At 26.5% G+C, this 26,175-nt stretch overlaps 1 protein-coding gene and 1 non-coding gene across 2 annotated transcripts in view; one reads left to right on the top strand and one right to left on the bottom strand.

Annotated features, from left to right (window-relative positions):
* The window catches only part of LOC112593569 (alpha-mannosidase 2), a 133,140-nt gene that overhangs the window by 53,353 nt on the left and 53,612 nt on the right, over positions 1-26,175 (top strand). The window lies entirely within an intron of this gene.
* On the bottom strand, positions 24,956-25,037 carry Trnas-uga. The gene has a single exon. It is a non-coding gene; the product is annotated as a tRNA-Ser (tRNA).

Below are 26,175 nucleotides of genomic sequence, written 5' to 3'. Positions count from 1 at the left end.
GTTATGCAATATAGTGAAGCTTGGTTTCTCTCGTTTTTTTCGTGATTTTTATACTTAAAGTACCTATACACTCGTGAAAAAATTGAAAGTATATATTTAATAAATTCATTGTATATATTATACTAAAATAATAATTTTTGTCAAAATAAAAATGTAAATAAAATTACGAAGAAACAAATGTATTATTATTCTAATATATTTTTGTAGTAATAATAACATAACAAATACATATAAATTCTCAAAATAAACGATCAAACAAAAGTTATATACAGCATCTTAAATTCAATCATTCAATGAAATAATTTTTTTTTAAATTAATTTGACCGATTCTTATATTATATTCTACCATTTATATTTTTATAGGAATTTACAGCTGATATTTAACTTCAATGCCAGGTTTACTTGGTATTATAATATACTTTTTAATTTATTTGTACATAATATATAGTAACAACCACTGTGTTCTATATTTTATATTATACTATACATTAAATAAAAGTATCGATTACCACACAAACAACCAATCAATTAATTATTTTTTCATTTTTCATTTTTAATACCTTAACAATAAATAATTGTTTCCTGGAAAGAAATCAAAATATAATCGGAAATTATTTCACCGAAATTGAAATCAGAGACAGTTACTACAATAAATGTTGATATTGCGCATCTTAATACCGATTATAAAAGTCTTATTCTATAGTTATATTATTATAACTGTTAGTTCTATTTCATTTATTTATACATGTATTTAAAACATCCAACAATGATAACATCATATTTTACAGTTTTTCACCAGTATTGGTATGCATTCCAATAATTATTTTATTTCTTTTATACTCTTAAGATATTGCCTGATTCACAGTGGTAAAAGAATTACTCCATATATAAAACACTCGACGAATTATAAAAAATAATTTTTCTTGCCTACATCACATGTAATATTATGTGTTCCTTACACGTCGACGGCCGCTAGAGTACGATTAAACGACGCCGTCGAACACACACATATACACACTTGTCTTGTACATTTGCAAACGTTATATATAAATATATAATATATGTTAGAATACGTTTTTTTTTCTCTCCCGACAAATGTAATATATTGTGCGTACTTATATCTGTGTACTGTATAGTATATACAATAACATATACCTTTCCGCCGTCTATTCGAATTTATTATTTAGTGTTTACCTATATGTATATAATATACAGTGCATCAGCTGTGTTATGTATGCATAATAATAATAACGCTCTATTTTTCTCTCTCTCTATATATATATATATATTTTTTTTTTCTCATATACACGCATACACTTTTGCATTCGCATACGAAGATGTAAGTATCGAGTGAAACGACGCCACCAACGTCACAGGGGATCAACGTAAAATCCACCCTCGGGAGACCGAACGAAGATGATGTATAGAGCCGAGAGAGATAATAAGATAGTAGGAAGCAGATGTACATGTTGAACGAATGGGTCAGGTATAAATAAAGTTACGTGTGCGTTGAACAGGACGGGAATAGAAAATAAATACGAAAATGTGTGTTGAAAGGGCTCCGAGAGCTTGCCGTCACATAAGAGCCCACTAATAACCCGGCCTGCAGTTGAACATATGTATATTTATATTGTATACTTACGAAAACCACAGACACTAGCGATGAGCCCTCAGCTCTTAATTATTATTACTCCGAACATCGTCGAGAAGAATAATGCGTAATAATATATAATTATGATTGCTCTATTTAATATATGTCTTTAACACTGCATTTTTACTGCACTGTAATATAATAAATGATTTCGTATTATATTTGTATGTCTCGTTGCTCTATGTCACGTCTTATTATAATTTTTTAAGACTTTAACAGTATTCAATCATGCGTCTTCTGATATTTGGAGTGTTGAACTCCAGTAGCACTAGTTTAAATGTATAAATTCGAATTTATATGTATAATATATATAAGTAAAATGTGTTTAACAGATTTTTCATGAAAAAAACTTAAACCAATGACATAAGTTATAATATAAATGTGTTACTATATGAAAAATATGTAATTATAGGTAAAGGTAATATACACAAATATAAATATTTACTAGGTGGGTTTTCAGACCTTCGGTTTAAGTGTAAAAATACACGTGAACCTGAATTTTTTGATAGATATTAATGATAGTTAAATGAACGCAATTTATCAAAACGTTTCAATCAAATAAATAATAAATAAAAATGACATTTTGTAAGAATATGCCAACATATAATAAATAATTGTATTGTAAAGATGTATATTTTGTTTACGAGATTATTGTTGGTATAGAATAAAATTATCATAATGCGACTTTAGTATTTATCGCATGTTGAAACAATATTACTCTATATTTATTCAAATATTTATGTACCTATTTATAACAAATATTCTTATTACTCGAAATTTATGTTTATAATATGTATAATGTATATGTATGTGCATAAGCGGAACTATAGACAATTTTATTAGATTGGGCTAATTTTCGCTCCCTGGTTAAATTAAATTTCAAACTCTTTTATATCAACAGGTATCTTACGCGCTGTTTTATTTTTATAGCATTCTAGTATATTATAGCAATTATTTAATTTTAAAATTATATTGAAATTCAAACAATTAAATACCTACATATTTTATTGTGATATACTGAATACATTTTAATACTATATAAATCAAGAAAATATTATAAAATTAGATGACGATCACATGGAACCATTTTCTAAATTTTTTAATTACACTATTAATGTCAATATTTTTTGCTATTGTTTGCTCAATACATGGAAGTATTAAATTGCCCATATAATCTTGTGTTAAAGTGGTGTGAAGCAAAGTTTTAACATGTGTACGTTTTGAAAATATTCTTTCATACTATAAGCGCTTGTAACTGGCATTAGAGGAAATTCTGTTGATTCTTTCTTATGCTGTGTGAAAATTGTTTCAATACCACTTTGTCTTAAATAATCCAACCAAAATAAACAATTTTTGTTAGAAATTTATTACCAGAAGATTTGTTGCGGACTTATAATGATGTTATTTTAATTTCTAACTTAACATGAGAACAAATTTAAATATCTAAAATAATGACCAACACGAAATTTAAAAAAATTAAAAGACAATAATATACATTTATGTTTGAGTATACTCAACAAATATAAAATTATAAATTTATAAATAGTATATTATAATAATAAAACGAATTATTATAGATAAATATTTAAATAGAAATTTTTTTAAAAGAGCAAAAAATAGTTTCATTGTAAATAATTACACGTCATCTTCTGATGACGTATGGAAAAGTTTTGAAGTTTATTTTTCGTTGCTAATTATTTTAAATACAATATTGTACCATTGATTTTAATGTATTAATTCAATAAAAAACAAATAATTTTGATTATAAACAAAATGAGTCATTTAAAATTTTAATTTCATTATTTATCGTTTTATACATAATTTTCTAATTTATCCGTCCATGATATTGTTAAGTCTGTTGTTAAAGTTCCTTTTTTGAAGATTTTCATATCATAAATAAAGTTAAATTCAATAAATTAAAAAAATACCAAGTAAACCAATATAATCGAGGCCATTAGAATTAAGTGATAACAAAACAAATAATAATAAAACATGATACACCTGTGCTTTCCACGATATAAACAACACAAACATTTTTTAATAATAAATACAATATTCTGTTATTTTCGATAATGATTTTGACTAAATAATAAAGATTATTTCTTGATAAAGAAATAAATCATGATAATAAAATTATTGCTTGAACCTTTTCACTTATTTTTAAATATATATATATATATTTTTTTTTCTGTAATTGATAATTAATTTGTTTCATATACATTAATAAGGGGCCGATTAAACTAACTCAAGGCCCAATTAATCCAGGGTGAAATTCTTTCTGTGATATTGTGTGCAAATATTAAGCCAGTTCACTTTTGAGACTTGAATTATGACGTACTTACACTGTTTAAATATATAGTTCTTAATAAATTGTATTCAATATGCAACACATAATTATATATATTACTTAAATAACATAATACGATCGATGAATATTATACTGTATGTATATAGTATTATATACTCATCACGCGTTGTATAATTATGTAATATGTATATACAAAATATGGTGCGTACTGTGCTAGCTTTAATTTTCATAGCGATGTATATATTATCTACACAAGAGCGCTATTAGAATGCTAATACTATTGAATTACGCGAAAACTTAAAGCGAATACGAAATAACGCTTTTAAATGGAATCTTTGCGGCGTTTAACGAGGTTTTACAATCTTAATAATGGAGCTGAGAGAAATCTCGTCCTTTCACTTGATATTGTATGTAAGCGCACGCCTCCATAACGATTTAAATAGTACGCTCTTGTCGCGGATAAACCGTGAAAATCTCCAAAGAATTAAAGGTAAATTTTATAATTTCCTATTTAATGTACATGCTGAATAAAACTGAACATAATTTACAGTATAATATCATTATAAATACTTTTGTATAAAGAAACGTATGCAGGCAATAAATAAGTAGTCATGAAAATTAAGCCTCTATATACTTCACCTAACTATTCTTTACTTAAATGTGCACCTATAATTTGGCAAAATAGTAGTATTGGATAGAGTAACTAACTTAAAAACTTTCATCAAATAATACTTCGCTTTAAATGTTACAAATCTAATTTATTTACAAGTGCTCACACTAGTCATACGTGGGTATCCTTGTGGGGTGAATGCTAGCAAGCAAAACGGGACACTTGCCTCCCCCTCCTTCTTGAAATAAAATTATATGAACTTGTAATTCAATAAATATTACCATGATATTATTTAATTACGAAGATAAATTATTTTTTTGAAATCACTATTAAGATTTAAAATAAATATAAGCTAACTTTATGTATATTATACAAATGCCAATTATTATTTTATTAATACTTATATATACTTGGCATAATAACTTATTTACATTTATATGTGAAAATATTTAATCTTTATTATCTTACATTTGAGAATTTTTATTATTTTTTCCCTCCTAAAATGTTACCTGTAGGCCCATGTTATACAATAACATTAAAGGTATATTAAAAATGGATTATTTAAAAGCATATAGAATTATTGCTTACAATAATATTGTCCTTACACATTATTAAATAATGAAATTGATGACTCATTTTTATGCTTGGTAAAATTTAAGGTTATTATAAGCACAAAACTCACAGTTACCATCTACTTTATATTCATAATTTCTCCCTAAACTGCATTTTAAATCACCGTGTTATTATTTTAAAGTCACATGACAATAATCTAAGTGTGAATATAATTAGAGAAGTTATCCCTCTTTTTTTTATAACTAAAGTTTTATTTCATTGATAACATTTTTATGTATAATCATATAATATAATATTTTTTTTTTCAATCCACTTACTAAACTTTATATTGTGACTTAAATTGGACAATTGTCTGTAAAATAAATAAATATATTATCACACTAATAAATATTGTAACGTGTACTCGAGTGGCACCTGTCAACCGATCTTACAAAATAGTTTTTAGTTTTTTTTGTTTATATACTGTATAATTTTATATATATATATATATATATATATATATATATACTATCAATGGTAACACGTTAAAATAAAAATGTTTGTGAAAATGTACGCTCAAAGTGTTAAATTTGTAATGACATATTATATAGGTACCGCCTCGAAACCTTATTATCGAGCAATTAGTATTTATTTATTTTAATTGGCTTGTATTGTTTTTGAACAGTGAAAAAAAAACTTAGTCATAACAACGCGACGTACGGCGGCCCCGTTTATAATTATAATATGAATTCGCACAATCTTTTGAAATCAGTCGGTATAGATCACGCGAACGAAATGTTTAATACATATACATATATATGCCTTTGCTGCCGTAACGGTGTTGCTAATATATAGTTTCCCACTAACCACAACGCTTTTGTCCCTTCTCAAAACGTTTAGCGCGTGAAACGTACTTAATATTATTTTAACTACATCTAAACACGTACGTATATCACTCTACAACTATCATAATATATCTAATATAAATACCACACGACCGTCGTTTCTTCCGAGCTATACAGAATGATTGCCATACTCACCCCGTTTGTCTCCTTATTTGTCCCATTTGTTCTTAGATAATGTGCAATTTTTCAAAATCTGATGTTTATAATTTTTAAATATTCTTAAAGGTTATATTATTAAATTCCTAAGAAGTATCGTGTGTGTAAATAAAAAGGTCTATTTTTTAAATGAAAACTTTACGTTTTTAGTGTTAATTATTTAGCAGATAATTTTTTTTTAAATGTTTACATTACCAAAATCAAAATTTGAACAAGTAGTTTGTTTATTTAACGTTATGTACTAAGAATGATTGGTCTAAGATAATAGGTTTGGAATATAAATCTGTGATAACTTGAAAACTTATAAAAATGGTCCAAGTCTAATAGACATTAGATCTAATATTACATCGAATTTTTTTTTTAACTATTTTTAAGAATTATGTTATCTAGCATAAATTTTTTAATAATTAAGAAACTATACTTGTTTAAATTTAGAATAAAGTTTATCAAAATCTTCAAAAAAATTATCGACCAAATAATTTACAACAAACAATGTTTTTGTTTGAAAAACATAAGTTTTTATTGCCATTAAACACTTTTTCAGAAGTTCAAAAAGAAATGTCGAAAACTTGAAAATATGGTCAATAAGTCAATTAAAAAATTTCATTAATTGAAATTTGAATAATAATGAATTGATAAATATGGATTAGCACCCTTCATGAATCATTCTGTATATATTATACACATGTGGCTCGTAGCGGTCCTGGGTTCAATGAAAAATGGGAAAGCATTGTTAGTGGTCCACCCTGTTTACACAAGTTCATACACGATATACCATTTCATAATATTATAATAATTTTATTGTATTTATATTTATAGTTGTTGTCATAGTCACCGCAGTAATGATAATCAAAAAAAAAAAAAATCCTTCAAAAATTGTTTTTTTTTACGCAATACATACTATAGAGATATATGATGAATATATAATAATATAATATCTACCTATAAAATACTGTTAGGTTTCATGAATCTGCATTAACGGTTTTAATTAACCATGTCATCGCGATAACGTTCGACGCGTATCGTACCACAGACAAAATTATTTTAATCGTCGTGATGTACCTATATTATTAGTACGTGTTTTGTTACAGTTAGAGTTATTATCGTTACATTTTAATTTTTATGACAATAGGTAAACAAATAATTATTGTGAGTAATAATGCGAGTAACGGCGTTAAAATACGATTATACCACAATGTGAAAAGTTTTTTTTTATTATTTTTAAAATAATTCCACGATAGCTATAGTTATATGGTACCTTAATACACCTACGCCATAATATGTAACAGTAAATATTAAGTAAGATTTTGACATTAAGCCAAATCTGAATCGGAGGACATAAATTTTAGAGAAAATTGAATAAGTTCTCGGTTGACGAAAAATCTTGGTTCTGTTAGCAAGGGTTCTAATAAGTTCGTTATTTCAATATTCTAAACATCCCAGCTGACTCAACAACAATGGGTTCTGAAAAGTTTTTACTATGTTTTTTTTATTTATTTATTGATTTTTGGGTAACTAGTTTCTACGCATTTAAATAAAGACTTACTTTGTACCCACATATTTAATTTATTCGGATCGTAGACTGATTAAAAACGATTTGGTTGTCCCCAAAGACAAACTTTAAATATTTGTTTTATGTTACCGACCATTTCACACCACTATAAAGCTCTGGGTATAAAATATATAAAAATAATATACATATATATGTTTAAAATAGATGATAGCTACCGCCACCCTCGATCGGAGAAGTTACTTTCACTTTCCAGTAGTTTTGTTAAAAATAGCAAAGAAACAACGAACGCAATTTTAAACAAACACTCTATTGTTTTTGTGTAAACAGCAACATGTAGCATTATAGTTTCCCGAGATATAAGAAAGAATTCTACCCTTGCTCGTGCTACACGCTTTTTATGTAAATCCGTCGATCCCACGAATGACGTTGGATCTGAATTAATTTACGACATTTGTTTCTTGTCGAAAAAAGTATAATTCGTGAAAATGTTTGTAAGATACTATGAACAGTACAGAGTGATTCACCAAACTTACCCCTTATATTTTCATTATTTGTGCATTTATTCTATACATTCCTATTTTTGAAAATTTTAATTATATCTATTTAATAATAACATTTTCAAGTACAATTTATATTATACTGAAGATGGGTATTTTTTTTCTACGAAAATATCCATTTTTTTAGTATAAATTGTTAAGCAGATATTTATTTTAGAAAATTTCGATGCATTTAAATAAAAATAAAATAATAATGTTTTAAGTTACTGAATTAGTGGTCTATAGTGAAATATTTAAAAGACATTGGGGAAGGGCTATGATGATTAAAAAAATTGGTACCTAATCTATATTTTGTTATTTGTAAAAAATATTTACAAAAATTAATAATAATAATAATATACTATGAATAATACATAACTTTTTTCTATAAAAGAGTTTTAATAATGAGGATTAATAACTAATTAATATCTTTATAACATAATAAAATTTCAATTTATTATAAACATCCAAATTAAAAAAAAATTATCGGCCGCTCAACAATTTACAATAAAAAAAAAAAAATTCATAAATAACAAGAAAATTGTATTGCTATAAGATCACCATTAAATGTAATATGAAAATCTATCATTGAAAATATGGTAAATAATATAGTAGTATATGCTTGAAAAATTGAAAATCGAAATTGAATTAATGCATATTATTAACGGAGAAGTGGAAAACGTGACCATATGTTTCATAAATTTCCCTATAAATAAAATTGTCTATAAAAAAACTCAATCAAGCGGCTAGTAGAGCATAGTGGGTTGTATTCATATAGAAGAAGAAATAATTAATCTATAATATTATTTATCGTATTTAAAGTTTGGTATATGATGTTGCGTTTGAAAACGTTTTTCACGTTATCAAATTGCTGTAGAACCAGGACTTGCATTTGAAAAAAAAATTGTTGTACATTGTTTACAATTAAAACAATTTTGAGTTTATCGTTGTTCAAAATTAAAATTTTTACTACATTTTATAAATTATAACTATTAAATAATTGGAAATCAATTATTTCCTTTAATGATATAACGTTTTGCGTTATGTTTTTTTGATAATACATCATATATTTTGTTAATCGTTATGTTTTGTTTTGTGTTATTTAATTATTCGTGTTTATCGTTTTTCGTTATAATTACGTTTACAAATTTCAATCGTTTTTTTGTCAAACATTACGTTATATTATAACGTTTACAAGCCCTGCGTAGAGCGCATTTTTTAAATTCACGTTTATAGATTCGTTTCCATCATTGTATACCAACTACGGTAGATAAATAATGATATCTATTGTAGTAATGGCTATAATATATAACATATATTATTAATACACATATTATTTTTGGTCAATTATCACTGCCAATGTACAAGTGTGTTTTTGGGGATAACTCATCCCGAGGGCGTAAATCGGCAACGACACTCGACTTTTCGTTGGCACCGTTTATCCTGTAAATACACTCGTAAATTGTCGATTTTTGTGCGTTCAACCGATATAAATATAGACTTACGCAACATAATACGCTATAAAACATAAAATGTAGACAATAATATTATATATATTTTATTTGCAAGCGCTCGATCTGCACCACTCGACTTTCTCGTCGTCTATATAAAATACAGTTTTCGAGTAAAATTTACTCGTTTCACGTGATGGGTGGATATATTGTACACATGTGTGACGTATACAAAACGACTAATATTTTATCCATTAGTGATGCGTATAATATAATACATGGTATATGCAATGTACATATACCTAGGTACATAATAGTATCGTAAAAATAACACCACCAGCATATACAAAGCTGTCACCGCGTGGTTAAGGTATCTCATCCCGCGCGTATTAGACAATATTGTACCTATATATTATTATGGTCATGAGTGTAGCGACGGTGGGACAAAGAGGGAAAGTTCCCTGCCCCCCTGCGCTTCAACCTAATTCCATTTTTTATACCATATATGTAAGTTTTACTATAAAATGGATTTGAACTTGAAATGCTCATGAAAAATTAATAAACAACTTAATATTTAATTTTTAAATTTTAAGTAAGTATAAAATAACTTTATTTTTACGAATTTTGTCGAAATTTTAACTTTAAACACGTTTAATAAAATATTTTACTATACATTTGAGATATATTTTTTAATTGAGAAACTAATAACTTAATAAGAGGAGCTTTAAAATTGTATATTAAATCCAGTAAATAATCTGCAGAAATCTATATTTCTAGAAATTCAACTTTTTTTTCTTTTAATCTTTTCCTAATTGGTACTATAAAAGTGTTAGCTAAAATAATATAAATGACATGAATAGTTGATAAAAGAAGCCACCCAAGGATCAAACTTTTAAGTAATTATTTTAAATTAATTTTTTTCTTTTTTTCCCTTCTGATTAAGATAAAAAATCTCTACATCAATTGTGCTTTGAACGCCTTGTAGGATTACCAGAAACAACATTTGTTGAAAGAGTTTTAATTAGGGGATTGAAATAATAGACTAGACGTGAAATATTTTATAATATGTTATTACTTCTTCTTTTACAAATTTAATTTTCAAATCATTTGATACATATGAGGAGGAGTTTGTTAATTTTCTTAATGCAATATTTTTAAAAACTTGAATTGTATTTATATTTGATTATTAACATTTTCCCAAAATTGGAAACCATAAGTCCAGATGGGTTTGATGAAGGATTTATACAATAGTAGTTTCATATTAAGGTTGGTGTATTTGTTATTAACTAGTAAATTTTTAAGCATACGAAGTCGCAAGTTTAGTTGAAGTCTTATTTTTCTCGCGTATGATGTACTCAGATAAATCGTCGGTCTAGGGTTAACTTAAGATATTTTATAGTCAGAGTATATGGAATTTGAGTACCGAAAAGAGTAATAGCTTAGCATTATCTAAGCTTAAGAGTAAAAGTTGTGTTATTTAATTTATTTTGATTGATCTTTGAATATACATTATACTACGCAGCATTACAATAATGTGGTTCTTACATATAATTGTTAGTATATTAAATATGTGTTTAACTAACACGTTTGATATACATACGCTTATGCATACGCGGGAATAAAATATAGCTACAACGGCTATTATATATTTTATGTTTCATATTTACGAAACATTTTATTGGAAAAATTGTAAGACTTTTAAAATGTGTATACTAACAATAATAATTAATAACATACAATTGTAATTTCGTTTTAAGTTGGATGCTAAAACTTACCGGGAATATACCGTTTGATTCGTTTGAATATATTACTGTTCCATTGTATTTTATTTTTTGTTCTATATTTACTTTATTGTGTAATTACTAACGTTATTGTGCGTTATTAAATACATTAATGTGCAAAAAAAATAAGAAGAATCATTTTTTTTTTTTTTTTTTTTTGAACTTAAAAATTAATATCATTTCAGATAAAAAAACTTTTCCTTTGACATTTGTTAAAATGTAATATCATACCGGTACTCATATTGTCTATCATTGTGTATCCATTATTTCAATTTTAGTCGATGTACTGTCAGTACCTATATAATAATATCTAGTCAAATAGAAATATTAAACACAAATTTACCTAATGACACCATCACCTAATGTTTTATCATGATAAAAAAAATACGTATCATAACGTTCTCACGAAAATATATATATATTTTACCATATATTAATTGCGATATTAAATGTATTTTTTAGAACTAATTTGTACATTTTAAAAGCATTTTATATTAGTACATTTTAATCATATTTATACTTATAAGTTTTTAGTATAGCACTACTTATTTATTAAATTATCATGTTGAATGTTACATAATTAATTGTGAGAATTAATAAATGTTTTAACGAAAAGTACTAAAATATCCATATTATAATGATCCAAGAATAAACGACAATTTGTTATAAAAATTATTTGTATTCAGATATTTATATCAAGCCGATAAAATAATAATTATAATTCATTAATTATTATTTATTAATGATGTTACTTAGTAAATTGACTTTTAATATCCATTTATACTCGCATTATTCTATAAAGTGTACTTCTGTGTATAAAATTTAAAATGACTAATTATTTTAACTTAAAACTGTAATAAATAAAACTAAATTATGTACATTATTATTATGTTAAGAAAGTACAGTTAATCAGAATATTTTATTATTATGACGTGTATATTTCAACGACAATAAATACATCAAAATGTACACGATTCATGATAAAGTTTGCGTACCCAAGACAAAAACCTCGATAATAAGTTACATTGTATACATAAAATAATGACATTATTATATCATCACGTTATTATTTTTAGTACGACTACTTGTGCTAACTAAAGACACTCATTGGCTATTGCCATTAAGAACTTTTTTTTAATACCTACAAAGTATTTATAATTAGTACTTAATATTATAAAAAATGATTATTCTAAACATTCACATGATTGTATCTTAATTATAATTATCGATTTTTATAAATGTGGGTGTCGTATGATGTTGAACCTTCAACTTAACCAAACAAGTGCTATATTTTTTTAGACTGAAATAAATATGTTTATTGGGAAATTCGTATTCTTTAATCGAATTTCAAGGCAATAGACATTAACGTTATTAAATTAGAATATTTTAATTTTTAAGCTTAACGTTTCTATACAGTTACTTATTTAAGAGAACTGTATATATATATATTTAACAAAGTTATTTTTTTGCACGACAAGGCTGTACTTCAAAAATTGGTTTTTACTACACTATAATGTATAATATTTTATATAAAACTTTGTATCTCTTACGTGTTTTAACGGTGAACAATTGAACATTTTGAAATTTGAAATCAGTTTAAACATATATCATCATCGCAAAAAAATTTTGTCAGTGATAATTACAATTTAATGAAATGGATGCCAAATATATTTTACTCTTGTTTAATTAGAAAAAATATAGTATTATAACTTGGACTATAAGTGTATAAATATTAAATAACTTAAATTGGTTAAAAACAGCAATATATTCATCACTAATAATACGTGCTTATATTATTTATATTGTAAAATAAATCTGAATATATGCACGTTAAAAAACCTCGACTCGATTCGATTATCGACGATGGGATTGCAGCTGTGGTTGATACCGCAATGGGTTTGGCGATTGATAACGATAGTCAAGCGGCGTGCATGACAGTTATTTAGCTATTATAACTGTGCGCAGCATCATTTCCGGACGTCACGACGTTTATTATAATACATTATAATAACGCGCACAATCTGTAACTTTCACGATATATATATATAGAACGGTTTCCCGTTTTATCATGTTTATGGTGTAAATACAGGGTGTGATCCACCAAGCATGCTTGCCTAACCTAATGATTTGTGCAGCATTTTTTTTTTTTGCGGTTTTAATAACATCCACAACCGTACGATAAAATTGAGTATTCAGTAGGTATATGACCTTATTTATATAACGTGGACCACTGCTACGGTGTTTTCTCGTTTTTTCATTTAATCATGACCCAGGGAAACGGGAAATCACCGCATCGGGCCACCATGTGTGTATAATATTATACTTTGTAGTTCACTAAGCATGCTCACTCTTATTTTTTTATTTAATAATACATTATTTTTTAAAATGTTGAATATACTTAAAGGCCATATTTCTAAATTATTGATATTTTTTGTACTACTTTAAGATGACGTATGGTGTTTTGAAATTTTTACTGTAAATTATTTAGTGGGAATTTTTTTGAAAATTTTGATTTAAGTAACAAATTAAAAATTAGACAAGTCGCCATAGACTTTATTTTTTTTTTAACCTATAATTCTTAGTACACAATGTTAGATAACTCAAAAACTACTCTTTTGAAATATAGACATAACATATTTCTTCACTGCAAGGCTTAAGTAGTAAAATATGAGGTTTAGAGTTTAAGTATATTCAAAAATTCCAAAAATCAAATTTTGATTGAGTGCATTATGAAAGAAAAATGAGTTGAATGAATAAGCTTGGTGAATCGCTCTGTATACATTTAAAACTTCGGAAACGTAAAATCGCGCAGTATAGTTGACTCACTCATTGTGCGTCTGTAACGAGACCGATTATGTGAAAAAAAAAAATGTTAAGAGCCCGCAATAAGACGTACTTATATCGACTAAACACAACAAGTTTTCGATGTAAATAAATTAGACATTTTCGGTTTGAATGATTTTAACACGAAATACTATTTGTATTATTCATAGGTATTTTAAATTATTTAAATTATTTAATTGATTTTTTATATAAACACATTTCTTAAAATTTTAACAAAAAAATAAACAGTGCTTATTTGCTTTTTCCAACACCATTCTAAGTTTAACTAGAAAATAATATGAAGAAATCCGTTTTTTTTTCGACTTGTATATATAAATGGGTATCTGTTTAATTGCATATTATTTTAAACTTTTTCTTTATTAAAATATCCATATTATTTAGTTTTTTCAGCGCACGAAATCCCAGTTCTTGATTGTTGCTACTGCTTATTTTTTGTTTTACCTAACTACAGTCATATGTGCCTATGATCTATTTCTAGTCAACATCATTGATATGTATAGAACCCAATTCAGTTTCGGATTATTGGTTCTGTATGAGTGCCGTATATTATAATATCACGAACTCGTATATTATGACAACGGCAGACCGCACATTTTTTACCCGTTAACGGCCTGGACAAGGCGCCCGCGTATCTACAATAATATATAATAATATATCGTGACCGCGCGATGACGTCCTACTGCAACCTTTCACAGTTATATATACGAGTATATAAATAAATATTATAAATGTATATGTATATATGTTATTATTTTCTTTTTAAATAACACCTGCAGCTGCAGCATGCGTTTCGATATGATATATATTTTAACCGGTCTTGCAGTAGTATGGTTATTTTTACTATTTCACCGGACGCAGTATAATTTGTATACGTCAGGATGACAGGATAACAGGTGAAAATCGTCCATTTTCTATATAAAAACCTACATATATGCATATTATATATATAGTAGATGTGTATGTAAAATACTATGTACATTACGTTACTGCAGACTTGTCTCTGCGCTACAAATTGGGCTTTAGCGCGCGGCCATGCGTTTTTAAAATAGGTATAAAGTATTATAATATATATACCTCTGTTCAGACGCGTCCACTGGTAATTATTTTGACCATATTGTACACCACATCGAGGATAGACAAATCAAGCCCATGATCTTATCAATATAAAAATTTCAAGTAGTAAATTAGGTAGGTACATCGGGTAAGAGTAGCAATGATATTTGTAAAACGATACTTTTTGTTATACTATTGGCTTTAAGTACCAAACCTAGTATAATTTGTAGTTAATTTTACAGAAATATGTCATTTACTGTTCGAAAACAGTCTTGAATAGCTGTTTCAAAATTTTTATTTTCTATAATTTGCCATGGGTACCTACTATATAATTATCACGGTATCTAATACCTAAAATGTATATCTAATTACTAGTTTATATATGTATAATTATTATTTCGAACATAAAACCGAAATAGGTAGCTATTTTCTAAAACTGTTAAACGTGCAACTTATTTTATAAGAGTGAATTTAAACAGTTTAATGCCATTATTATTATCGTATCATTTTCAACATTATATACAACGATAACCTTTTTACGTTTATATAATAATGTTTTGCAAAAGATTCTCAAATATCTCATCTCTACATTTTTTTTCAATTATGAATGTCCCCAGAGAAACTTTAAACCTTAAACGTTAATACGAATTATGTATTAGGATTACTATAGTATACATAAACTAATTTTTTAATTATTCTTGTAGTATGTTTGTTTCTTCCAAATAGTTATTGTACAAGATAAGGTTTAAGTGACATCATCGTGTAAATACTAATATTATTTTATTGTATTACATTGTATCAATAATGGATATAATTATTGCTAAAATTAAAAGCTACAATAATTTTCTTTACATAATAGCCGTGCATATTACTCTATCGGAAAAGTTATTATTTTTAAAAATCAAGCATATACATTATACTTATATAATTATTTTGCAGTTATCATATTAATTTGTATTAATTAATTAAACAATTTACAATGACTTGGTGTCTTAATTACATTAAATATAAATAATAATAATAATATAATTAAACACTGGAAAATGTTCAATAAACATGTTTCATATTGTCATTCTATGTTATGTTATGTCATTAAAAGCACTCAAATACGTTTAAATAGTTAATGAATGAGTACGTACATATTTCGAAAACGTGTTTAATTGATTCATTCATTTTATATGACTTTCCTGTATGATATATTGTATTATATTGTATGGCGTACGTACTTGTCATTCAACGTAAACTATATGGACGGTATCAAGTTAAATTATTTACTACTATGGATTTTGTTTTATGACCTATTACACTAAAGCATCCATCACACCACAAAATATAATACGATATACACTCGCTCGGACCTGGGCGTTAAGTTCCATAGGGTTATATAAAAAATTATAATTTTTAAATACCACAATGTCTGCCTTTGTCACGTGACTTCTACACCATACAAGATTTTTTAAACTTCCACCTCTCGGAAGTTAATAACCGACTCTTATTCACCATTTTATAATGATCTAGTTTAATGTACTTATATAGTTTCCGTTTACATAATATGGTTAGTTTGATCGAGTTTAATTGTTTTTATTATGCGCTCATATGACTTACTTTATTAGTCTGTGAATCTATTTTCACTATTACTCTCTCCTTCCCTCTTACCTCATCTTGAAAAATTTAAATCAAATACATAAAGTTATTTAAGCATATTTAATAAAAAAAATTTTTTGTCATTACATTTTTTACACTTGTTGCTTTTTTCATCAGATACCTTAGGTGTACTAAATATATTATACTACCTCTTTACTATTGTTTCAATGATATTATAATATTATGTATTCTCGAAAAATCGATTTCCAGTGATGTTATCAAATATCTTTCCGTAGACGTATACTATGAGTATTATATATATATAAATGTATATCCTGTTCGGTTTATCTAACTGTATCATGTAATATATCATCGTATCTAATATTCTTGTAATGTATGCAAGCTTTGTTTACACTATCACTTCTGCTGCAATTGACTATCTTCGAAATGTAATTTTCTTACCCCCGCCGGCCAAGCATTCTACTATTTCTTCGGATGCCGTCAATCGGTGAGACGATCATATTATTATCATAGCAAATATCAAATATCAGAGATAAAAAAAAATCATGTATAGTAACAATTGAAAAAGTTTCCTAGTTCATATAGTTATTTTAGGCTTTTTCCTATATATAAATGTCAAACCTTTTCTTTTGAACAAAAATTATGTAAATCGTTCCTGATCTTCCTAATAGTCTTATATGAAACCGTCCAAAATAGAGTTGACATTCCTAAGAATCTTCGATTTTCAATTTTAGAATTTTCAAGTCTTTTTTTTAATAAATGGAGGATTTACAATCTGTAACATAATATATACAATAAGCAAATAGGATATAATATGATGTGGAAAATATTTACATGATGATGTAGTATGAGGAAGGAAACTGTCCAGTGACAGAACTCTTATGTAGTATTATGGTTGGGGATTTAATAAATCCCTGCACTAGCGGCTTTTCAACAAACGCGGGGAGGGGGATTTTCTGGTAAGTTGACTTCGTCTTAATGGTTAATGTTTGGACAAAATTTCTTGTTTAAACAATAAATAACAATATGTTAATCATTTTTTTATAATTAAAAAATATTATTTGCGAGAACTTAATTTTTATGTATTTTATATTATTTTGCAATATTTTTGAATAATAATATTAATAATTACTATAATACTAAAAATAAAATAAATAACTTTAATAACTATATAAAAAAAAAAACATCACTTGGTGATATAAGCTGATAGACCGTTTCCACTCAGAATTCGTTTTCGTGTAAGTCGATATATCATTGAATTCAAATTTAACATAACTAATAGAAACTCACTCGAACCTAGTATACAGCAGAACTACGGTACCTACTTACCTGTCTTTTTTTATTCGTTTTTATATTTTTAAACACTAAAAATGCTTTTTAAATAAACATTTAATAAAAATCTTGGATATTTAAATGAAATATACTAATATTATTAGTTATAGTCTTGTGATTTGTAAACTGTATAATTCGTTCCTGTAATTTCTGTGAATTTCCTCACGTTTCCGTAAAATTATGTTCCCAGAAATTGCCTATTTCTAGACTAAAATCTCAGTTATAAATTTTAATGAAAATATCTAACACAAAAATATTTAGTCTACTATACCAAATTTGCGTGGAGATTTTAGAGATAATCGAGTATACACTGAATCGTCAAATATATAGTAAGAAATTATTTTGTGTTTACAAAATACAAAATCAACTCGTACGCATTTAGCGCACCGACAATTCTACGTGTTTTCGCCGACCACTATAACTATCATTTAACGTGTAGATTAAGCAAGTGGCATGAAGTGAAATAATATTAACATTTAATGTGAAGCGTAATACATTAATAGTGATAAATAATGGAAAAATAAAAATGGGGGGGAGGAGAAGTATGGCGAAATGTAACATAAAAACTGCAGGAATGGATGATGCACAGCAGTACCTGCAGTGACAATATTGTGGAGAAGTAGTTAAAATTACTAAGGATTTATTGACTAGGATTTTCCGCAATTCTCGAGGGAAACACACATCAACGTTCGATATGTACGTCGTTTCGATTTTTTTATTTTTTATTTTTATTATTATTATATATTTTTATTGCATCCATCTTTTTTTTTTTTTTGTATGTGCAAACGGATTGCGATACTCGTCTCTCCGGGCTCGTATATAACCCGTCATATCTGCTTTTCCCTGGAGGTATTCACGGGGCTACGGGACAAAATAACACACCAACCCACACATATAGGTATCTGTTTCCTATGCCGACCGAAACTCTTCGTTCTCTTCGTACCTCTGCGTTCATTGTTTATGACGGTCGCCGGAACCGAAAGTTTTCTCGTAGCTAACCGTTAGAAAATTAGAACGATCGAACACAGTGCATTTATAATATAGTATATTACATTTCTATAGGTTAAAACTTCGAGAAATTTTGCGACGTGTGGTGTTTTTGGTTTTCGTATTTTCATTTTCAAAACTGCATAGTATAATGGAGTATTCAGTATAACAATCCTTCGTAATCAAGTTCTATTGCAGAAATTGTCGCAAGGCCATACAATTTATTGAAACACATTAAATAATATAAATGCGATTGTTGCATTTGCTCTTTCTCGGATACGAAATTATATATTCCTAACGATTTGTGCCTATCATACATATAAAAATTATCGTTGTGAAGCTCGGTGAGATATTTTGACGGTAGTTAACGAGTGCAAGCTTAAAAAAAAACCAGAAGTTGTGCAAAAAACATTATCGTCCACCATAGCTTAGGTACGCATTTTTTATTTTATATACTCGTATATATTAGTATATATATATATATATACATTACACGCATATGTTTACCAAATAAATGTTATTAAAAATTACTAGTGTATAGTGTAGGTAGTTATAATATTATTATTCATATGGAATATATTATGGGATTTAACTACCTACATTAAACAAATATGATTTACAGTTTAAACTGAAAAATTTGTTTTCTGCAGCGACAGTTATCAAAATGTATAAATACTTTCGTAAAGCGATTCGACGTCGTTTGGGTAACGATTATTCGCGTTTATAATAACATATTAGCATAAAACATAATATATATAATAAAAAGCCGTAAAAAATATATTATAATAAATTATTTTAATTCTAATAGGTATATATACATTATATATATGCGTCACAGCAGTACACGCCGGCATCACTAGATTTTGTATAATGTTTGCAAAGACGAATGTTGGGAAGAGTGAGTTCACAATCGTATATTCTTTATGTGTGTATGTGTGTGTGTGTGTGTAGGTGTGTGTATATAGGTGGATGTATTTATATATTGTAAAACGAACTTTTGTTAAACATAGGTAGGTACGTGTCTTCACGGGCAATTTTCTTTGCAGCGAAACCAAGTATAATAAGCGCCGTGTATTTGTGCGTATGTACGCGTCCATCTTACAATGTTCGTGTTAACAACATCCAACCATTCGCTACACAATAGTACACACACATACTGTTACCAGTGGCACAGACATTGAGAGATCCCCGCGGACAGGTCGGTCACGTTTTTCACAAGAAAAAGGAACTGTTTATAGGTACCTACATAGGTATAATACATTATAATATCTAAACTATCTACGATGAATACGTTGTTTTTCGGTGAAAGCGTTTTTGCAGAACTGTGTACGATGTATACAGAGTGGTTCACCTAGTATGTTCAACCATGTAAATTCATTTAATAATGAATTTATTCAAATTCTAATTTTTAAATTCTTTAAAGACCATGATTTCAAATTCTTGAAATGTTTTGTACTACTTAAAAGTTAAGGAGTATTTTGTGGCGTTACAAACTTTTGGTTTTAAAGTTAAAACCATATCCCCTTTTACTGTACTTAATTTAATAATCAAATGATTATAGTTTTTCAGTTATTAAAATGTATATAATACTAGGACTATTTTTAAAAACCATTAATATTAAATTTTAAAATCACCATAGTGCCCATGTCTTCCACATCCAATGCCATGGAACTATTATCCTTAAACATAAATAAATAACTCAAAAAATATTCGTTTGAATTTTGAAATTATCAATCATTTGAAAAACAGAAGTTTGTAACTTTATATAACACTATTCGGTTATAATATTACAAATGTTTTCTAGAATTTGATAGTATGGTATATGAGTATTTTTAAAATTTTCGAAAATCAGATTTTTAATGACTGTATTCTTGAAAAAAAAAGATGATTTTCATACTTGGAAAATCATTCTGTATATTATACTTTTATGCACACACAATAGTGCACTGTCTATAATGTATGTACATTATAGAGTATAATATACACTAGTATGTTTCTACGTCATAAGCACGCCGTAAACAAAAACATCGAAAATAGCAGTGACTTGCATGTCAGATGTGTTTTTGACTCACTCGTAATCATAGATAGGTATATGATAATTTTTTACTATGTTTTTAATGAATTGAAAACTATACACTACAATGACAATACGGATAATTTACACCGTATTATATCGTGTATATGTAATTAATGACACCGTGTTTGCCTTGATTTATTTTTTGGAGATTTTTTTTTAGCACTTTATTATATTGTATACTTACCTATTTAGGAAACAAAAACTGAAAAGTCATAAACGACATCCTATTGTTTTTATTTACGTCACGTCAATAGTAGTTATAGTTTCACTTTATGCTTGACAATTATTTTTGTATCAAAACTATTATTGAAATATTAACAAAATATAGGTACTTAATAAGATAGGCTAAATTCAATTTTTACTTTTGTCGGGTAGGTAACATAGTTTTTGGTCTTTTATAACAATTATAAATACTACATCGTGATGTCACGCCAAAAGAAAGTTCTCAACACTTTTTTCATACATTTTAATGTACTTATAATTATATAATTGAATTATAGAAAAATGTTTTATGAAATGTTAATGAAATGTTAATGAAATACGAATAAATAATTAACTCTACTTTAATAATAAAGTTTTGTTATGGAAATCACATGTGTCAAATTATTTTCATTTTACTTTTTTCTGTAATCTTATAAATTATATAACTATATACATATATACATGTATATCAGGTATATGATTTATTTTTAAAATAAAATTCTGTTCTTAAAAATCATTATTATAGTATATCAAGTATCAACGTAGATTATAATAAAAAGTAAAACATGAATTAATACAATAAACACTAAAATTGTGCTGAAAAACATTATATGTAATTTTAAAATATCCAAACCCCGTTTTAATAAACACAATTTAAAAAATAAGATATCATAATTTTAAATTTACAAAAGCTAGTAGCCAATAGGTAACTGAAGTCGTATTATAATAAAATAACATTATAATTTAGTTATTATGTATTATAATATATAATAATAAACTTTTACGGTATATTTTTATAGCATATTAATTATATGTTCGTTTGGATAAAAAAAATGTTTTACTCGATTAACTTTGTATAGATACATTTTTCATTTATTTATACAAAGATGAGTTTTTAAATCTATATAGTAATATTATGTTTCAATTAATTTTTTGTATTTATTTTTTTTTCCTATAATATTTATCTTTTGATCAGATAATAATAAAATGTTTATCTTCGTATCCGATAAAAATGTCTATATACAATATGTACAATATGCATGGAAATATATACGTATAAAATGGCTTATATAAATATAAATTTTCAAACATTAAACGGTCTGATACACCTTGGAATATCATGATGTGGCATAATTTAAGCAACGGTAAGTGGTAACTATAATAAATTAATAATAAAACTATAATATAAAAATTAGACCATCATGGCTTTTCAACATTAGTAATTAATTCACATCTCTATCTGGACGGTAATTCGACAAAATACAAAAACTAAAAATAAATATATTTTACTTGTTTGATATCATTAAATCATTAGTGATTATTCATCGCACTCTTTATTGACATATTTTTGAATTTTCAATGTAATACTAGCAAGTGTCAACTTGACTTTAACAGTTCGAATTGAACAAGATGTTTGAATTTAATGAAGTACGTATGATTAAAATGGTTTACCTATATATTTAGTAATAATAACGTAAAATGTAACATGTAGTAATGACAAATTAACTACAACGAATACTTATTAATTATTATTATGACAATAATAATGAGAGGAGGGCAAAACGTAGCACTTTCTCCCCTGATAAAATAATATCAATTTATGATTTAATAAATATCACAATGATGTTTACTAAATGACTTAGATATCATGAAATAAATTGATTAACAACATTATAAGATGAAATGAATGAAACCAAGAAATAAACAGTTCTTATTTTAATGATGTCAAATAATACATTTGATTATATTTTATTTTCTATTATTTTTCTATACTTATTAAAATATATTTTAATTTTTGATTAACTATAATATATCAATACAAATAATAGCATATTTATATTTATATGTTGAAACAACATTATACCTTTTTAGCTTAAATTTAAAATGTTTTTTATTCTGCTCCCTTTCTTTAAAATGTTACTTATGGCCCTTGTGGATGCCTATGAATATCAGTATAACGATATACATACTATATTGCTATTATTGTCCCAGTAACATTGAATATAATATTTTATTATAATATATGATCATGATTTACGTCATTACAAGCAGTGTCAAATGATACCATTCAGATCATAACTTATTGTATTATAATAATTATTATTATTATTATTATTATTATTAATATTATTATCATCATCATCATCATCATCATCATCATAATTTATTATCATCATCATCATCGAACACTGTTTCAACGCGATCATTCGTGAGTACATGCTTATTTAAAAATCAATAATGAAGATGTGATGTGTATCGGAAACATCATCAGTTGTCGCGCAATCGGCTGTCACGTACACAAAATGTGATAGCAGCGTACCAGACATTATATTATAGTATATTTAGTATATACTATATACTATAATAATATATTATATTATATTGTTTTGTTTCGGATGTCCAATTTCGTTATATTTGCAAATACAAAAGCCGTGTATAATGCGTATATTATGTTATATACATTATGGTGTATCCGACCAATATAATATATGATATATTACCAATTCGAACGAACGCACCAATGTCAATTTCGTCTAAATTTTGTTCGCGTTTCCGATGCGCATAGCATGATTTTATTTATTTCCGTACTATGTATTATATTTATATATAATGTCGTAAAACAATGATTGATATTTCTGAATTGGTATTATAATGTTAGGTATATTGTAACCCCATTATTCGAGTAGGTCATACGTAAATAATCATATCGATGACCTGCGCGTATATAATATGGCATATATAGGTAGATCATACCTGAAACAGTCATAATATTGTTTAGTTTATATTTTTCAATTACGGTTATATACCAGTTAGTGGTGTGTATTTCGAGGGAGACGTTTTCTCATGTCTAAACATCCCTCGACTTAAAAAAAAAATAGCCCTTATATGTATTTGTGTTTTACCCATACCTATTAAAATATAAATATATCCAAACTGCGGAAGTGAAATTAATTTTATTATATATCCAACGATATGTATCGAGGAATATTTTGAACACAACCTCCACTTCCCCCCGAAAAATCACCGAAAATGTACCACTGATACCAGTCGTTTACTAATAACTCGTATAATTTTACATACATGTAAATTAAATAAATTATAAAAAATTTACTAATTAACCAGATGAAATGAGACCTGCATAATACTACTATAATATAGGTAATATTATATTGCAGCTAGTATATTTAAAATCAATGATAACTATTATAGATTACGTATATCAGATTCAAAAATATTTTGTAAGTATGAATTTAATTATTTTATAAGCAATTAACTTAGTTGTATTGTTAAAAGTGAAAATGAAACTTTTTTAATAAACATTTTACCATAATTAACTAAAAGTTTTGTATTGTAAGATGTAAAAAAACTGCAAAAAATTATCGGAAACCACTTCGCTGTGGACAGGGTTCGAACCTGTGCGGGCAGAGCCCATTGGATTTCAAGTCCAACTCCTTAACCACTCGGACACCGCAGCGGATGGTAGATCATGCAAGAACAGTGTCTTTTATAACAAATTATTAATATTGATACAACTAATGCGTTAATCTATTAATTATTACAAAAAAAGAAAAAATCATAAATAATAATAATTTAATACTAGACTGTTGTTAAATTTACAACGATTATATTATTATTAAATTTGTATTCCGTGCAATAAGTACCTACAAATATAATATTGTATATTGTAATATGTGTAATAGAAAAAAAAGTGATGTATTATAATTTATTAAACCTAAAAGCCTGTCGCTCATTAATGACATCAAACTTGAGTAACTCGAGTTAATATTTTTAGCTTGAATATTTTTTAAAAAAACGACATCAAGTTTAAAAGTTTGTTATATTGTTGCAGACCTTGATTAAAATAAAATTACTTTTAATGGATTTTAATAATATACCTAAACCAAATAATAAATCTTATACCATAGGTAACATATCTACATAATATTATAAATTTCATTGATACCTTTACCTAAACCTATACGAGTTAACGAGTATACGACACTATATAGTACAAAACGTATGTCGTACCAGTGTTTGCACAAAGAATGTTTTAGAACTGTACAAGTAGCCAGTAGGTACCTGAAATTAGTTTGTATATACATTTTATTATTATTATTATTATTATTATTATTATGGATCAATCCACAACATGGAAAACATATTACAATCCACATTGATTTGTGGTTGTACTATAATATCATGATAATATAATATTTGATTATTATGAATTATAACTTTAATACAAATTGTTTTGGTATACCTACTACCTAGTATTATATAGTATATTATTTGTTATTTTTTTACAATGCTAGAATAGGTAGCAAAGGTACTGCACAATTAGCGTTTTATAACTGTAAATTTTATTTCAGAATTGCACGATTTGTGTTGTACTGCACATTAGCACAAGCCTTGTGTCGTACTAATGTACTATATAGTCACTAGGTAGCAGCGTTATTTATACACTTATACCTAATTTAAATCATAATAATTTGCCTACATGGATAGTTCCATAGCAGATACAAATACACAATATTAAAAATAAAATGTTAAAAGAAAACTGAATAGACTGATTATAACCGATACTGATTGATAACATAATAATATTATAGTAT

This window comes from Melanaphis sacchari, unplaced genomic scaffold (genome assembly GCF_002803265.2).
Source record: "Melanaphis sacchari strain LSU unplaced genomic scaffold, SCAv2.0 Contig20_pilon_pilon, whole genome shotgun sequence".
Classification (NCBI taxonomy): Eukaryota; Metazoa; Arthropoda; class Insecta; order Hemiptera; family Aphididae; genus Melanaphis; species Melanaphis sacchari.
The sequence above is the reverse complement of the archived record's forward strand: the minus strand, read 5'-3'. Positions and strand labels throughout refer to the sequence as shown.